Raw genomic sequence first — 15,591 nt, forward strand, 5'->3', positions numbered from 1 at the left:
TTGAGAAACTTCGCTGTTTCCAGTACCACACACAACATCAGCCATTTTCCCTGTGGACACAGAAGTAGGTTAAAGAGAACCTGTCCGTCCTCCTGGTTGGTTCCTTGAGAAACTCTTGGGAACTTTTCAGGGGCCACTTCAAGGTAAGAAATTAACCTCAGCCCATCCAAAAGCTACAACATGGGCAATAACCCTGTATCCCGAGAGAGCCCATTGGCCGGGCTCCTAAGAAAACTGCAACAGCCGGGCCTCAAGCTGGATCCTGTTCTATCAATAATACACTCTTGACAACTGCTGGCCTAAATTTAGCATGTTGGAACCTACCGTTTTGTGGGACTTTGACAAAATTCCTCCAGTGAAATTGCAAATGGTCCCAGGTTCCCCATCTCCAAGGGTCCTTTCATCTGCACTAAAGTCCCCCCTTTGTTACTCTGTTTCTACATATCAGGACTCTTTTTTTTTTTTAGCTCAAATTTCTAAACTGAATTTCCCAAACTTTCTCTCACTTATCCATCTAGTGGACAAGCTCTGACCCTTCTTCAAGGGACTTCCACCCAGGCTGTCTCTCTCCACACACCTCCATCTACCCACCACTGCCCTCTTTCTTTCCCTCAATCCCTTAGTTTGCCCTCTGAGTGCCTGAGAGATGAACAGCTGGCCCATAGAGCTCAGTTTCCTTTGGCACAAAAGGCCTTGTTGAGATCTGGGGCCTCTTTTCTCCTGGGGACCCCCTAAATCCTACCCACAGTAAGAAGACAGTTCTAGACCATATGGTTTCTGATGTTTTAATTATCCAGGTGTGCTACCCTAGAATCTTATCTGCATTCTGGGGCCAAATGGGAGCTGCTGAGATAAAAGCAGCGGCCGCAGGGGCAGAGCCGCTGTGTAGGGGTCTATTGACTTAGAACTCACGGAGAAGCTGCCTCTGGAGATGGGATTTGTCCTCCCACTTCAGACTCCAGCTTGGTAATCTCAAAATGTCCCCCTAGAAACCCTGTCCTGGATGAGGTTGGCCCCCTGACTCTGTGACAAAAAAAGGGAGAGACAACACAAGAGCCCAAGAGTGAAGACATTGCTCTCCCAAGGACGGCTAATGGGTAGACTTTCTCCGACTTATTATTTATCCCATGATGTAGAGATGTCTGTAATAAAAAATGAAATACTCATCCATGGGAAGGTCAGAGAGAACTTAGAAGTCTCTTAGCCAATAAATTCAATATAATAGTTTTGTCAGGACTCCTCAGTTGGTTTCTAGGGGAGGTTGTAACAGATTTAAGAATGTTTTGATTAGACGATTCTGTATACTGTAGAAACACTGCCTTTGTCTATAAGACTGACCTAGAAATTTACAAGTTTAACATAGTTTAACAGTATATACCCAGGTATTGTTAATTTATTACATTATCCCACGTGTGTAGTTTGGATTCAGCTTTCTTTCTGGAAGGTGGTATCACACACCACTGTCTCTCGTCAGCTTGGTGTCTAACCGCAGTTCACCTTACTAAACAAAGCGGGGACATGAATCACGAGGTTTAAGTGTTCTCGTTGACTTTGTCCTGGTGCTCTCCACAGGTTGTAATGCGGGAGAACTGATGGCCCACTTCTGATTGTACCCTGGCCAATGAAAACTGCCTCGAGCTTTTGAGTCAAACCATTGTCCTTAACGTCTTGTAACACGCAATGAATGGTGACCAAAAAGTATCTGTTTTACTCAGACCCTAAGCCTCCAAGTGACACCCTTCCCCCAATAGGAAGCAGCCAGATAGGAAATGAGGGCCTTAATCATATATATGTGCATATATGGTATATATCATATATATACCATACACACACATATATATCATGCATATCATATATATGTATATACACATACATATATATGGTCTGGAATAAAGGAAACCCTACCACCACAAAACCAGGGCCACAAAGTAGGGTCAAGGTTTCAGGAAATCTGCCATCCATGAAATTCTGGAAAGCAGGTAACACCTGCCACACATCCTGGAGCCCGGAGGTTGCAAGAGCAGACCATCTGACTGACTTCCCATCTAGCAGTTCTGAAAAGCAGTCTATCCAGAAAACTATATACACGGGTATTGTTAATTCATTGCATTATCCCACGTGTGTCATTTGGACTCAGGTTTCTCTCTTTATTAAGGCGGTGTCACACACCATTGTCTCCCATAAGTCAGGTGTATAACCGCAGCTCACCTCACTAAACAGAACTAACATTAGTCATGAGGTTAAAAATGTTTCCTTTGACTTATCCTAATGTTCTCCACAAGGCTGGAGAACCTTTCTCCTTTCTCTCAACCATGAACACCATGCTCAGCTCGGTGCTGTGTGGTCTCCTAAATACTGGGTATTAACCTCCAGCACCAATAAAAGTCCGCTCTCCCCATTTGAGAACAAACTGAGTCTTTACCCTTTTGTTTTCTTCCTCTGACGTGTTTCTTACAAAATTTATTAGAGTTCTTGATCTGATTGATCTTATTAATCTTTGATCTGATTAACATTTATTGTCCTTGTTCTGTTTGTCTACCTCACTTTCAATGTCTTGTGCAACTCTGTTCATTTCATACTAATCCTATTTTGTTTCTTTTTTAGTGTATTAACTAAGTTACTATATTTTTTAGTAGTTATGGTAAGCTTTGGCAAATACATTCACATTTAATGTAAGTCTATTTTCAAATAGCTCTATATCATTTCACAAGTATTATGAGAACCTAATAATACGTAGTACAGTGTCTGGGCTGGAAAGATGGCTGGAAGCACTGACTGCTCTTGGAAGGACCTGGGTTTGGTTCCCAGCACCCACATGGCAGCTCACAACCACCTATATAATCCAGTTCTAGGTGATCTGGCACACACTTCTGGCATCTTTGGGTACCATGCACACTTACATGAACTGCTTACATACATGTAGGCAAACATCATATGCATAAAAATAAACAATAGTCTTCAAAAATAAAATACAATTCTTCCCATCCATAAATTTTCCTCTCATTTCATCATTTTAAAAACTCAACTGTAAAAAAATTGGCAAAAGCCGGGCGTGGTAGCACACGCCTTTAATCCCAGCACTCGGGAGGCAGAGGCAGAGGCAGGCAGATTTACAGAGTGAGTTCCAGGACAGCCAGAGCTAAACAGAGAAACCCTGTCTCAAAAAAACCCAAAAAAAAAAAAAGGCAAATAAATAAAAACCTCACTCACACCAAAGTCAACCATATCTTATAATAAGTAATACACACGTGCACACATGCACGCTCATGCAAGTGCATTTTGATAGCTTTTGAAGAGAGCTGGCTGTTGTTCTTTTTTTTTTTCTCTAGGTAAGTGATGTTTTCCATATTTCCCCCTACTCATTCCCCACCCCCTTCCCAAATATGGCTTCTTTTAAGAAATTTTCTTTTCGCCGGGTGGTGGTGGCACATGCCTTTAATCCCAGCACTTGGGAGGCAGAGACAGGTGGATTTCTGAGTTCGAGGCCAGCCTGGTCTACAGAGTGAGTTTCAGGACAGTCAGGGCTATACAGAGAAACCCTGTCTCGAAAAACCAAAAAAAGAAAAAGAAATTTTCTTTTCCCAGTGTGGAGGCACACACCTTTAATTCCAGCAGATGAATGTCTGAGGTTGAGGCCAGCCTTGTCTGCAGCATGAGTTCCAGGACAGCCAGGGCTACACAGAGAAACCATGTCTCATAAAAAGGAAATCCCCCACCCAAAGATTTTTTTTCCTTGCCTGCTTTAATGAAATTTGAATTTTGTAATCATAGGTGTGCTTTTCGGTTTGAATTGAAATATTCTCTAAATTGAAAGGGACTCTCTGTCTTTCTTCTATGGGGTGGATCAGACCCAGAGTCTAGGGCATGCTAAGCAGGCACTCTGTCTACCATTGAGCTACCAGCTCTCCAGGCAGACCCTTCATTTGAGCATGCATCCTTTTTGGTATTCTCTGAACTTCTTGTATCTTTGCTTCGCTGTCTGACAGTATGGGGGGGATTCTCCATCAATATAGCTTTAAGTATTTCCTTAGTTCCCCCTTTCTTCCAGCACCCCTCAATCCTGTTAGACCTTTTATAACTGACCCAGAGTTCTTGAGTATTCTGTTTTGGACTTCTGTCCATCATGGCCTTCCACTGGTCTCAGCCATTTGAGGGTGACTTTGACCATCTCATCCTCCTGCCTCTAGTTCCTGAGTTCTGGGATTACAGGTGTGAGCCACCACACACGGTTTATAGGGTGCTGAGGATGGAGCCCACGACTTTGTGAATACTGGGCAAGCACTGTACCAACTGAGCTACAACCCTTGCTAAATCTGTAATTCTCTGTTGTTACATCCTGAGGCTCAGAAATTCTTTCTACAAGGACTTCCAGTCTATTAAGGAGCGTCACCCTGGGGATGTGTTCTTCTTATCAATAACGTTTCCTTTTAACTCTGGATTTCTCTATTTACAGTTACATTTACATCATCTATCTGTTTTTTTTCCTATTAACTACTTTAAACCTTTAAACCCATTAACATGGTAATAGATTTTTTAAAATTCTGATATGAAAAACCCAAGCCCCTATCCTATTTGATTTTAGTCTCTTCACACTGTGCTCTTGGTATATTTTTATTTTATTTTATTTTATTTTATTTTATTTTATTTTATTTTTGAGACCAGACTCATGTAGCTCATGCTGGACTCAAGCCTGATGTACAGTCAAGGATGATTTTGATCTTCATCCCTCCCGTGTTAGCATCATATAGGTGTACCAACACACCTGGCCTTATCATGGAGTCTATTGAAAGGAGAACATGATCTGCTAAATAAAAGGAACTGTAGCCAGTCAGTCAGTAGTGGCGTGCACCTTTAATCCAAGCACTCAGGAGACAGAGGCAGAAGAATCTCTGTGAGTTCGAGACCAGCCTGATCTACAGTGTGAGTTCCTGGACAGCCAGAACTACACAGAGAAACTCTGTATTAACAAAACAAAACAAACCAAAAAAGGAACGGCAGGAAATAGGCCTTTAGCTACATCTATCAAGATGCAAAGCAAAGGAAGCACTCTGTTGTCCTAGGTCTCGGTCTCAGAGGTGCCTGTACCCTTGGGCTGTGACCTTTGCTGATACTTCCATGCAGGGTCCTCTTGTAGGTGTAGAACAGGGTGGCTGCAGGAAGCAGGACTGTGTATTTTCCTTCCCCTGTGTGGAAGGTTGGAAGGAACAGGTCTTTTTCAGATGGGACAGGTTCTAGTTAACATCCTCCAGGTTAGTCCATGGTAAAGTCATGTCTCCTGGGGGCAGGCAGGCCTCAGTACAAAATACTTAGGTCTATTTCAAAACAGCTCTTTTCCTCTCCATCTCCCAAGGTACAAGAGGATTTTTCTCTGACACACATTGTGCAGGCCTAGGATAGATCACAGACGTGTGGGACTCCCGACGACCCGGACCTTGAGGGAGTTGTCAGCTCTGGGGGAGAAGGGGTGTCCACAGAGCCTCAGAACTAACTCATCAGTGACAGTTTATACTCTGGAACCCCAGCACTTGATTTAGGAACTTTCTTCTCCAGTACATTGTGGCTCGATGTATCAGATCTGTCTGTCTCTTTCTATGGCTTGTCACATGTGGTCACTGCTCTGATGGACAAAAGAGTTACAGAGAATTAAGCTGGTCACTTAATAGGATGGGGCAGCTGCTCCAAAACCCTTCTATGCCAGCCTGGAAGCAGGAAGTCAAACATTGTTAGTGGATAGTGATGCAAAATGGACCTCGGAAGGCAGCTTCCGGCAGCTGTTTCCCTTCTCCAGCTGGCAACTGACCTCCCTCTGGCATTTTTCCTCCTGTCTTGGTAAAAATCTTCAGATGACCTCAGTCTGTTTCATAGACATTTCTTTATGGTATCTGACTTGATCCTTCTGAAAAGCTATGGTAAGGTGGGTATCAGGATCCCATTTCAGTCGTGAGCGACTGGAAAAAAAAATCCAGTAATGGTAAAGCCTTCTCTAGTGATATTTGCCTCGCTCAGTTCCAGCTGTTCCTTTTAGGTGGGAGACCTGCTTACTACTGTGTCACAGACGCCATCACCCCCACCCCATATCGCTCATTGTTTCTGTGGGCATTTGATTCTTATGTCTCTGCAAAAGATGATGGAGACTTTCGCAATTAGGGTTTCTATTGCTGTAACAAAACACCATGACCAACAAGCAAGTTGGGGAGGAAAGGGTTTATTCAGCTTACACTTCCACACTGCTGTTCATCACTAAAGAAGTCAGGATAGGAACTCAGACAGGACAGGAACCTGGAGCTGATGCAGAGGCCATGGAAGGGTGCTGCTTACTGGCTTGCTTCATGTGGCTTGCTCAGTCTGCTGCTTTGTTTTAGAACTGAGGACCACCAGCCCAGGGGTGGCACCATCCACTATGGTCTAAACCCTCCCCGCACTGATCACAAAGGAGAAAATTCTGGAGAGCTGGATCTCATGGATGATTTCCTCAAGTGAGGCTCCTTTCTCTCTAATGACTCTAGCTTGTGTCGAGTTGACATAAAACCAGCTAGTCACACCGGGCAGTGGTGGTGCACGCCTTTAATCCCAGCACTTGGGAGGCAGAGGCAGGCAAATTTCTGAGTTTGAGGCCAGCCTGGTCTACAAAGTGAGTTCCAGGACAGTCAGGGCTATACAGAGAAACCCTGTCTCGAAAAACAAACAAACAAACAAACAAACAGCCAGTCACAGAGACCTAATCCAAAATGTGGAGGAGAGACGTGAGCATGGCTGATAAATTCCCATTCCCATATCCTATGTGACTAACTCAGTCACCCAGAAGCATAGACTAGGCACTTAGACAGGACCCCATTCTCAGTGACACATGATATAATACTATGTCACTACATTCTAAATTTCTTTTCTTTTTTTTTGGTTTTTCGAGACAGGGTTTCTCTGTATAGCCCTGGCTGTCCTGGAGCTCACTTTGTAGACCAGGCTGGCCTCGAACTCAGAAATCCGCCTGCCTCTGCCTCCCGAGTGCTGGGATTAAAGGCGTGTGCCACCACGCCCGGCTACATTCCAAATTTCTTAAACAGTATTTTTTATTATTTTATTATCTTTGAGAATGTCATTTAGTCATACAATGTAATTTGATTACAGTCACTCACTCCATCTTCAAGAAATTACCATTTCTAGGTAAGTTTTACTCTTTCTTATATTTGTTTATCTGGTTTTTAAAAAGGTGTTCGTGAGTATGTAGTGGGATCTGACTGTGCACGCACAATTGCTTGTGCATGGAGATCAGGGGACAGCCCGAGGGAATTAGTTCTTTTCTTCCACCATGGGGGCTCAGGGAGATTGAAGTCAGGTCCTCAGGCTCAGCAGCAGGGGCCCTTACCCCATCCCCACCCAATGTACTATCTCACAGGCACATCGTCTGGGCTTGAAGGTGCCCTTCTTACAAGCAGGTCACGGCGGTGAGTGTGTGTGGAATTCCAGGCTCAGAACACCTAAGACGTACTACTGAAACTGTCTGTTTCTGCAGACGAGATATATTTCATTTTATTGCAGTGTCCACCAAGGTCCAGAAAGAGGAAATTAACTCCCCTCCCCCACCCCCGGGGTCATGGACAAACCCTGAAACGGAAGCCAAATTGGAAGTCCAAAGTAATGAGTCTGTAAGGCAGTCGCTACTGAGGCTGCCAGTGAGATGAGTCTGAGCATACCAATGTGGAGACTCCCGATTGTTCCTGAGCCCAGCCTACTGCATCAGGCTGAAGCAGAGGAAGTAGATAAAACCGGAAGACTGTGGGGAGTGGGATGCGGTAGCACTTGTTCTTTACACAAATCTGGAAAAGTGTAGAGGGGAACCTGTTTTAGGATAATGATGGGGGGAAGAGGGACATAAATGAACTCTGCACATTTATCAAGCTTCCATCTACCCCCACATAAGCTGCAAAGGGCAAAGGTGTGTGCACACACGCGCAGGGAAAGCCCCACTCACTTGGGTCTTGCCAATTAAAAACGGCAGTTAAGGTCCAAGGAAGCCTTTGATTCCAGAAGGCTCCACTGGGAAGCAGCTCCGCTGTAGGTCGGTTTTCAGTTCTCGGCTGCACACACCCAGTGAGAGAGCAGCAGCACTGCCGCTGACTGAGCACATGCTGAGGCTGAGAGCTGGGAAATGGGTCGGCCCTAAAGGGCACTTGCACCCCTTCACGTCCCCTCCCGTGGCTCGGGTCCAGGGGATCCTTCTCTCCCACCCAGGTCCCTGCTTGGGAATAGTTAAGGAGTCAAGAGTTTGATAGAGAGTTCATCCCACACTCAGTGTTGTCTTGATGATGGGACTGTTACTCCAACATGCACCCTTGAGCATCTGTCTCCTGAATGTCCGCAATCTTGAAGATATGTGTGTACTTGTGTGTGGATCTGTGCTTGTGTGCTGTATACAAACGTGAATGGGTATGAATGCCGGAGGAGAAAGTTGAGTGTTCTGGTGTATTTACTCTGTCTAATTCGCTTGAAGTAGGCTTGAACCTGGAGTTCAGCTGGCAGCCAATAAGACCAGCAGCACTCCGGGCTCATGCCCTGATCCCTATTCACCGAGCAGTAGGTGCTCCTGCAGCTGCACCCAGCCTTTTAAGGTGGGTTCTGGGAATCTGACCGCAGGTTCTCCTGCTTGTCAAGCAAGTGTTCTTGCCCACTGAGCCCTGCCCCGACCTGAGATGCTTTTACGTTTGTTTCTAGCAGTGTTCTTCCTGTCACCAAGAAGAGAATCGTCAGAAACTAAGCCAAACAGTAGCAAGAGAGAGTCTGAGTTCCAATAATGATTTCTAACCTGAGACTTGAGCAAAGCCTGGTCTATCTGCTCTTTAAACTTATCTATACAAATCGTCCTCATTTCCCATGCTACCAGGTGTTGGAATTACAAGAGTGGAGAAGATGTGAGCTATTCTTGTCTTCATGGCAACCAGTTCCCCATGAGATGGCAAGATGTATCGAAGGGCATAAAATATTGAAAATCTTGATTTGGCAATTCTATTTCTAGGAAATTATGAAAAAGGAAAAACGATTTGTCAGAGACAGAGCATATTCATTATGGAGGGACTTCTTATCTTCAACTTAATAGTGAAGTACCACAGAGTGTATGTACCATTGGCACTGGGGCCAGCTTGAACACTTTCCCCACTCAAGCACGAGATCATGACCTGCACTCCAGAGCTGCCTTGTCTCTTCCCCTGTTGTGTAGCAGTTTCCTCTTAGATGAAAATAATAATATCCTGCAGAGAAGCTCCTTAAAACAGAAGATAAGCAATTCAAAGTAGCTTCAGGAAGTTCCTGAAACCAACTAGGTTCACTTGGTCCCATGCTCCCAAGAGTAAACAATAAAGTCTTCTGAGGGTCTCCAAACTACAAAGACTCTCAGACAAGCTGAGCTGCCTGGGAGAATCCAGAGACCAGCAAAGCAGCAGCAAGAAGCAGAAAGCAATGGAGCTGCCTAAAAGGTGAGAGCAACTGAGCCTCCTAAGAAGGATACTCTCCAACCCACTGAGCTGCCTGCAGGCTGTACAGGGTGCTTCAGGTTCCCAGGTTTTGTGGGATGTCAGCCATGATAGGGTGAGCTTTGGTCATGTGATATGGGTGTGTTTATGTCGATTCCTGTAAGTAACCCTTCACCTGTAAGTAATCCCAGCAATGCTCACTAGTGGACCAACTTGGACTTTGGTGGTATCTGTATTTCCTATGAGTGAGTAGACAGACATGTGTTACATCTCCCAGGTCTTATCAGGTAACACTCATAATCACAGGCCTCCCTCCAGCGGAGGGTAACAATTGGCCTTCTTCCTATATAAATTAATTTTGCTTTTTATTGTATATACAAGGAGTCACTGTGTCTAACTTTGGGCATTTGGAAGGAGGAACGTCTGGGGAACATCTTTTTGCTTAATTTTGTGTTTGTGAGCATTCACTCCATTTTTTACAAGTTCTAGATTGTTTATTCTGTATAGTACTGCATTGGTAGAGTGTGCCACCGCATGTTTACCTGTTTGTAAACAGTTGGGTAGTTTTCAGATCAATGATATTGAAAGCAGTGCTGGATAAGCATTCTTCAGGCTAATGTATATGAACATTTGGGGATATAGATGTAGACATGGCAAGGCGGGGACATGAAATGCTGGCTTTTATATACAACTAGCTTTAGAAGACATGGCTGAATAGTGTATCAAATTGATGCTACTACTTAACACTCTCAGCAACACTACGGGAGCTCTGACTTCTACACACATGTATTAACACTTGATACACATTGTCCATTTTAGACCATGCCAGATGAGACACTGCAGGCCTGCTGATCCCAACTTTTTTTTTTTTTTTAAACAGGTTCAGCTCTTTATTGGACTTGTTAAGAAAAGCAGTTTAGTCAAAAAGACCAAAACCCATGTCATCTTCCGACTCCTCTGGCACTTCCTTCTTCACTTCCACTTTCTCCTCATCTGGGACAGCATCGGTGGATGGAGCAGGACCACCAGCAGGCGCAGCTCCAGCTGCTGGAGAGGGCCCACCAGCTCTTACATTGCAGATGAGGCTCCCAATGTCGACATTGGCCAGAGCCTTTGCAAACAAGCCAGGCCAGAAAGGTTCGACCTTGTCACCAGCTGCGTTAATGAGGGCATTGATCTTATCCTCCATGACCTTCACCTAGTAGTTCTGCAGGATGAGTGTGGAGTAGATGCAGGCAAGCTCAGAGATGGAAGTCATGTTGTGAACTGCCAGCGGAATGAAGTGAGGGCCTCACCCCAACTCGGCCTTGGCTTCTTCGGAAGAATAGAGCACCTTGGCCGGCAGCTGAGGAAAAGCCCGATCCGAACATTTATCTGGGAAGGAGAGACTGGAGGATCTGGAGTTCAAGGTCATCCTTGGCCACGTAGGGAGTTGGAGGATTTATGAGACCCAATTGCAAGGAAACAGTCAAAATTTTAAGCATGTGGTAGATGGGTGCTAGAATCAAACTGTTGTTTTGGTTTTTACTCTCCTAGTGACTAATAGGATTGTAAAGTTTGTATTTTGGCTTTTAGGAAGACTGCCCAAGCCTACTTCTTCCTCTTGTGTGGGGTACTCTATTTTATTGCTTTGTTAGAGTTTTTAAAACATCTTGGCTACAGGTGTTCAGTCATGTATCTAAATACATTCTTTTACTTTCTAGAAAATCTCTTTTTTTTATTAAAAATTTTTTAGGAATTTTCTTTATTGATATATATTCATTGCACATGATACTGGGTTTCATAAACAATATCTTTGGGGCTAGAGAGATGACTCAGCAGTTAAGAGCAGTGACTGCTCTTCCAGAGGTTCTGAGTTTGATTTCCAGCAACCACATGGTGGCTCACAACCATCTGTAATGGGATCTGATGCCCTCTCCTGGCATGTCTGAAGAGGGCACACCAGAAGCTACAGTCTACTCCTATAAATAAGACAAGTAAATCTTTAAAAAAGAAACAAACAAAAAAATTTCTTTTAAGTATAAAATATTTTACCACAAAAAAAGTCTTAATAGTAATACAGGATTTATCATTTTTAGTTTTTCAAATATTTTTGAGACCCATTTAGGAAATTGCTTCCTACCTCAGAATCAGAAAACAAATGTTCTATTTTCCTTAAAATAAAAATGTAGCATATTCATTTTATGTTCATTTCTTCAGTTTGTTTTTCAACTAATTTTCATGGTAGGAAATCCTATTTTGTGTGTGTGTGGGTGGGTGGGGGGATCATGAATCCCAAACTGTGTACCATGTGACCCTTGGCAGCCACTGGAAATTATCGGGGTGCTCTGGGGCATTTACCATTTAAGGGAAATGGATTGACATTTTTTTGACATCACACAAACTGTCTGAAAAAATCATTTCCTTTTTAAACCCTGCTGCCCTCCTATCAATGACATATTTTTTGCAAAACTGGGTGGCTTGTATTTGGTAATTTCTGAGATTTTAAAAACTGGGAAATGAAAATGTAGTTCAGTCTGAAAATAAGAAGTGGGGGTGTGTGCCAGGCCCAACAAGAGCACAAATCTATTAGTCAGTGTGTGGCTGCTTGGAACTACAACAAAACATTATTTTTCCATCTATGTATGTCATTTTTCAAATAATTACTAAGCTGTTATGATATAAATATTAGCCAAGGTTATGGCCACTTGATTATTTAATAAATGAGATCGTGAAGTCTTCCTTTTGAATAGGGGTGCCATAGAAGTTATCAGGGTATTAAAGAGTGATAGAGTTTGGGAATCCGATAATCTGGGAATCACAAAATCTTGGACCACCCTCATGAATCCCACCTTGGAGTTCATGTTCTTTTAAGGTCCCTTCCTTCAAGTACAGCTTGGGTATCAGGCAGGATGGACCCATGAGTGTGTGTGTGTGTATGTGTGTGTACGTGTACTGTTTTTCTCACGTCTGTGACAAAATACCTATGAAAAGTAACTTGAGGAAAGAGGGGTTTATTTCAACTCACACTTCAAGGGTTCACTTCATCACGGCTGGCAACGAGTATTGACAAAAGCTGCCGTGGCAGAAGACTGTGGACGAGGGAGGCGGCTGGTGCTCAGTCAGGAAGCTGAGAGAGAGAGAAAGGCTAGTGCGCTCCTGCGTTCAGTTTTGTGTTCAGTCTGGGACCCCAGCTCATGGACTGAAGCTCTTCACATCCAGCCTAGGTCTTCCCACCTCAATTCAGTCTCTCTGACAGTCCTCAAGGTTTGTCTCCAGGGTGATTTTAATTCCCGTCTAGTTGGTAATCAAGACCAATCTCACAATGTATGTGCTTATGTTGTTGATGACTGTAACCCTGACTTACAAAGAGGTTCTCTCTTGTTGACCCTTGGAGAAGTCTCAATGGCCTTTCTTGAGTGATTTGCTGTTGTCGGGATCAACTAGAATGAGGGGTTCAGGGCTATGATCATGAACGAGCCCACTCTTGGGAACCCTGCTTGTCTTCAGCACTTCGTGGATGCAGAGCAGAGCGTCAAGGGGATCTTTCTAAAGTGAGGAGGACGCTCTGCCAGGAAGAAGTCAGATAGAGATGAGAACAATGACTGCAGGAGACCAAGTGATAAGCAGTTTTACCCTGGGGAATAGCCCAGAGCTTCAGAGGAAGCTGTATAGAGCTAAACGCTCAATGTGATTTCAGGGAGGTGAGGTCAATTGGGCATTTGAGGAGACAGGAGGGATGGTCTGAGCATCAGAAGAGTCAGTGAGGGGCAGAAACCAGAGCAAAAGGGATTTCCCCCCAGTTTTTGTTTGTTTGTTTGTTTTAAAGATGGGGGTCCCCACTAGGTAGCTCTGGCTGGGCTGCAACTCACAGATATCCTCCTCCCTCTGTCTGCTGAGTGCTGGGGTTAAAGGCATGTATCATCACCAGCTCATCAAGGAGAGGCTTCTGAGTCAGCCAAGGTGATGAGTTTTCACTCTGACTATATGAGGAATCCCAAAAGGAAGAAAGAGAAAAACACTGGGTTACCTAAGCTTCTTCAGGAAAGGGCAGTGCTTGGCCTGGACCATCACAGAACTCTGGTGTTATGTGTTCTCTCGTACACTAGATTTCATGCCACTCTAGGAACTGTAGCGAGAATGTATCTGGGGATCGAATCACCACCTCCACTAAACATGTACTTTTCAACTGTTCATCACGATGCTCAGGAGAGGTAGGAAGACAGTTCACGTTACTTCTCTGAATTGCTATAAAGTCTGTATCAGTCCAATGACCTCCATTACCAACTCTGTAATTGAGGCAGACATGACCATATGGCTTCACTATCACCAGAGCCTTGGCATCTGGCACAATGCTTTCCCTATGATCGGCCCAAGTTAGTCCTACCATTATGATTGTGAAATGCATGTTTACTGAAAAAAAAATATAGATGGAGCTATCCAGCAAGGATTCATCTGCTTGCAGTTCTTGTTACCCGCTAATTCTGACCCATGTTTATAAGCTTATAAGTTGGACAGACTGACAAAGCTCTTCAGCAGCAGATGCTGGCAGAGGAAGAGGTGGCCAAGCTGCCATCTGATACAGTGGGTGCTGCCTGAAGCATGGCATTTAAATAAGTCATGCCACTTCCTGGGGGGGCCAGGGCCACTTTCCAAGGTCCTAGATCCTTTTATAGGCTGAGTAATTTCGGTGCCCTATGGGGACCATGATTCAGAGACTACAAATCAGAGGGCTTTTCCTGATGAATCAAGAAAAAAAAAAAACAATTCAAAAGAGCGAGCGAGTGCATTTGAGGAGGCAGTACTTGCCCTTAGCAGAGAACGGGCTTTGAAACCAGGAATGGTAGAAAACACACAGAGAAAAACTGGGGCTGTGATCATCTTGATGGTGCATCTGGCCCAAGGAGGGGCCCCAGAAATCACTTCAGCCCATCATCACCGTCTCGGTCCTGAAGCATAGGGGTCATCGATATGTGCATGGCCCTTCTCTGCGTTCTCTAGAACCAGAGATCCCCAGGGCAGGGGCAAAGCCAAGGAAAACAGAACAAGAATGATGTGCCTGAAGATGAGTAGGGTACAGACCAAGGCTGGGGAAAGACAGCCTCCCATGGTCAGCGTTCTTGGATGGTGCAAGGTTAAAGATCCCATTTAAAGCAGAGCTTGAAAGGAAAGAAAAAGAAAAAAAGATTTTCTGTCTCCTTTAAAAGCCAGAATCCTTCACAAGAGATGAAGTCATCATTGCTGATCTTCATTTCAGGATGACATTTATGGTCTAATGGAAGCGTCTGTGGGGAGATTTTCAACCCTGGGCACGTGGATGCCTTTTCAATTAGCGAAGAGAGTTAGCACTGTGTTTTAGAGAGGTTTTACATCAAGGAAGATTAGGACCAGGCAGACGTGGGTCGGATCCCTGTCTCTTCCTTGTGCCTTTTGAGTAATTACTGTGGTCAAAATACAAAACACACACCTCTCTGCGCCTTGAATTCCTCAGCTGTAAAATGTCAAAGGAGCTTTCGGGATTAGAAAATAATGTGGGACAAATCTAGTGGTGCAAACTGCACATCCCGAGTATTCCAGGGAGGGCAGGGGAGCTGGGGGCAGTGACAGTGAGCAGCTGTGTCACCATTTTGTTCTAATCCAACACAAAGAAATCTAAGATCAGGTTCACATGCACTATATGGCTGGGAAGGCATGTGGATCCTCCCATAAGTACCATGTCTCCATCCACTGGATGAGACTTTTCACACACTCTCTTCCTTTCCAAGGGCAGCCAGACTTTATTTCAAATGTCATTAGCATATCAAGCCCTCCATGGGGAAGCATGGTTCTAATTATGCAGTCTCCTAGCCTTAGCTGTACCATCACCCTTCACTGTGTAAAGTCTCCTAGCTTTTTTAAATAAACACTGCTCCTCACCCTGCCCATCCTGCAACCCAAAGATCTTTGGTTTAGAAGTGCTAAAGAGGGGCTGGAGAGATGGCTCAGAGGTTTAGAGTACTGACTGTTCTTCTAAAGGTCCTGAGTTCACTTCCCAACAGACACATGGTGGCTCACAACCATCTGTAATGAAATATGGTGCCCTCTTCTGGCCTGCAGGTATATGTACAGAACACTGTAAGTAAGAAATAAATCTTAAAAAAAAAAAAAA

At 44.3% G+C, this 15,591-nt stretch overlaps 1 pseudogene; it reads right to left on the reverse strand.

Annotated features, from left to right (window-relative positions):
• Positions 1-10,345: 10,345 nt before the first annotated feature.
• On the reverse strand, positions 10,346-12,449 carry LOC147001554 (large ribosomal subunit protein P1 pseudogene; annotated as a pseudogene).
• Between the last annotated feature and the right edge of the window lie 3,142 nt (positions 12,450-15,591).

This window comes from Mus caroli, unplaced genomic scaffold (assembly GCF_978045245.1).
Source record: "Mus caroli unplaced genomic scaffold, Mus_caroli_1 scaffold_13, whole genome shotgun sequence".
NCBI classification, from domain to species: domain Eukaryota; kingdom Metazoa; phylum Chordata; class Mammalia; order Rodentia; family Muridae; genus Mus; species Mus caroli.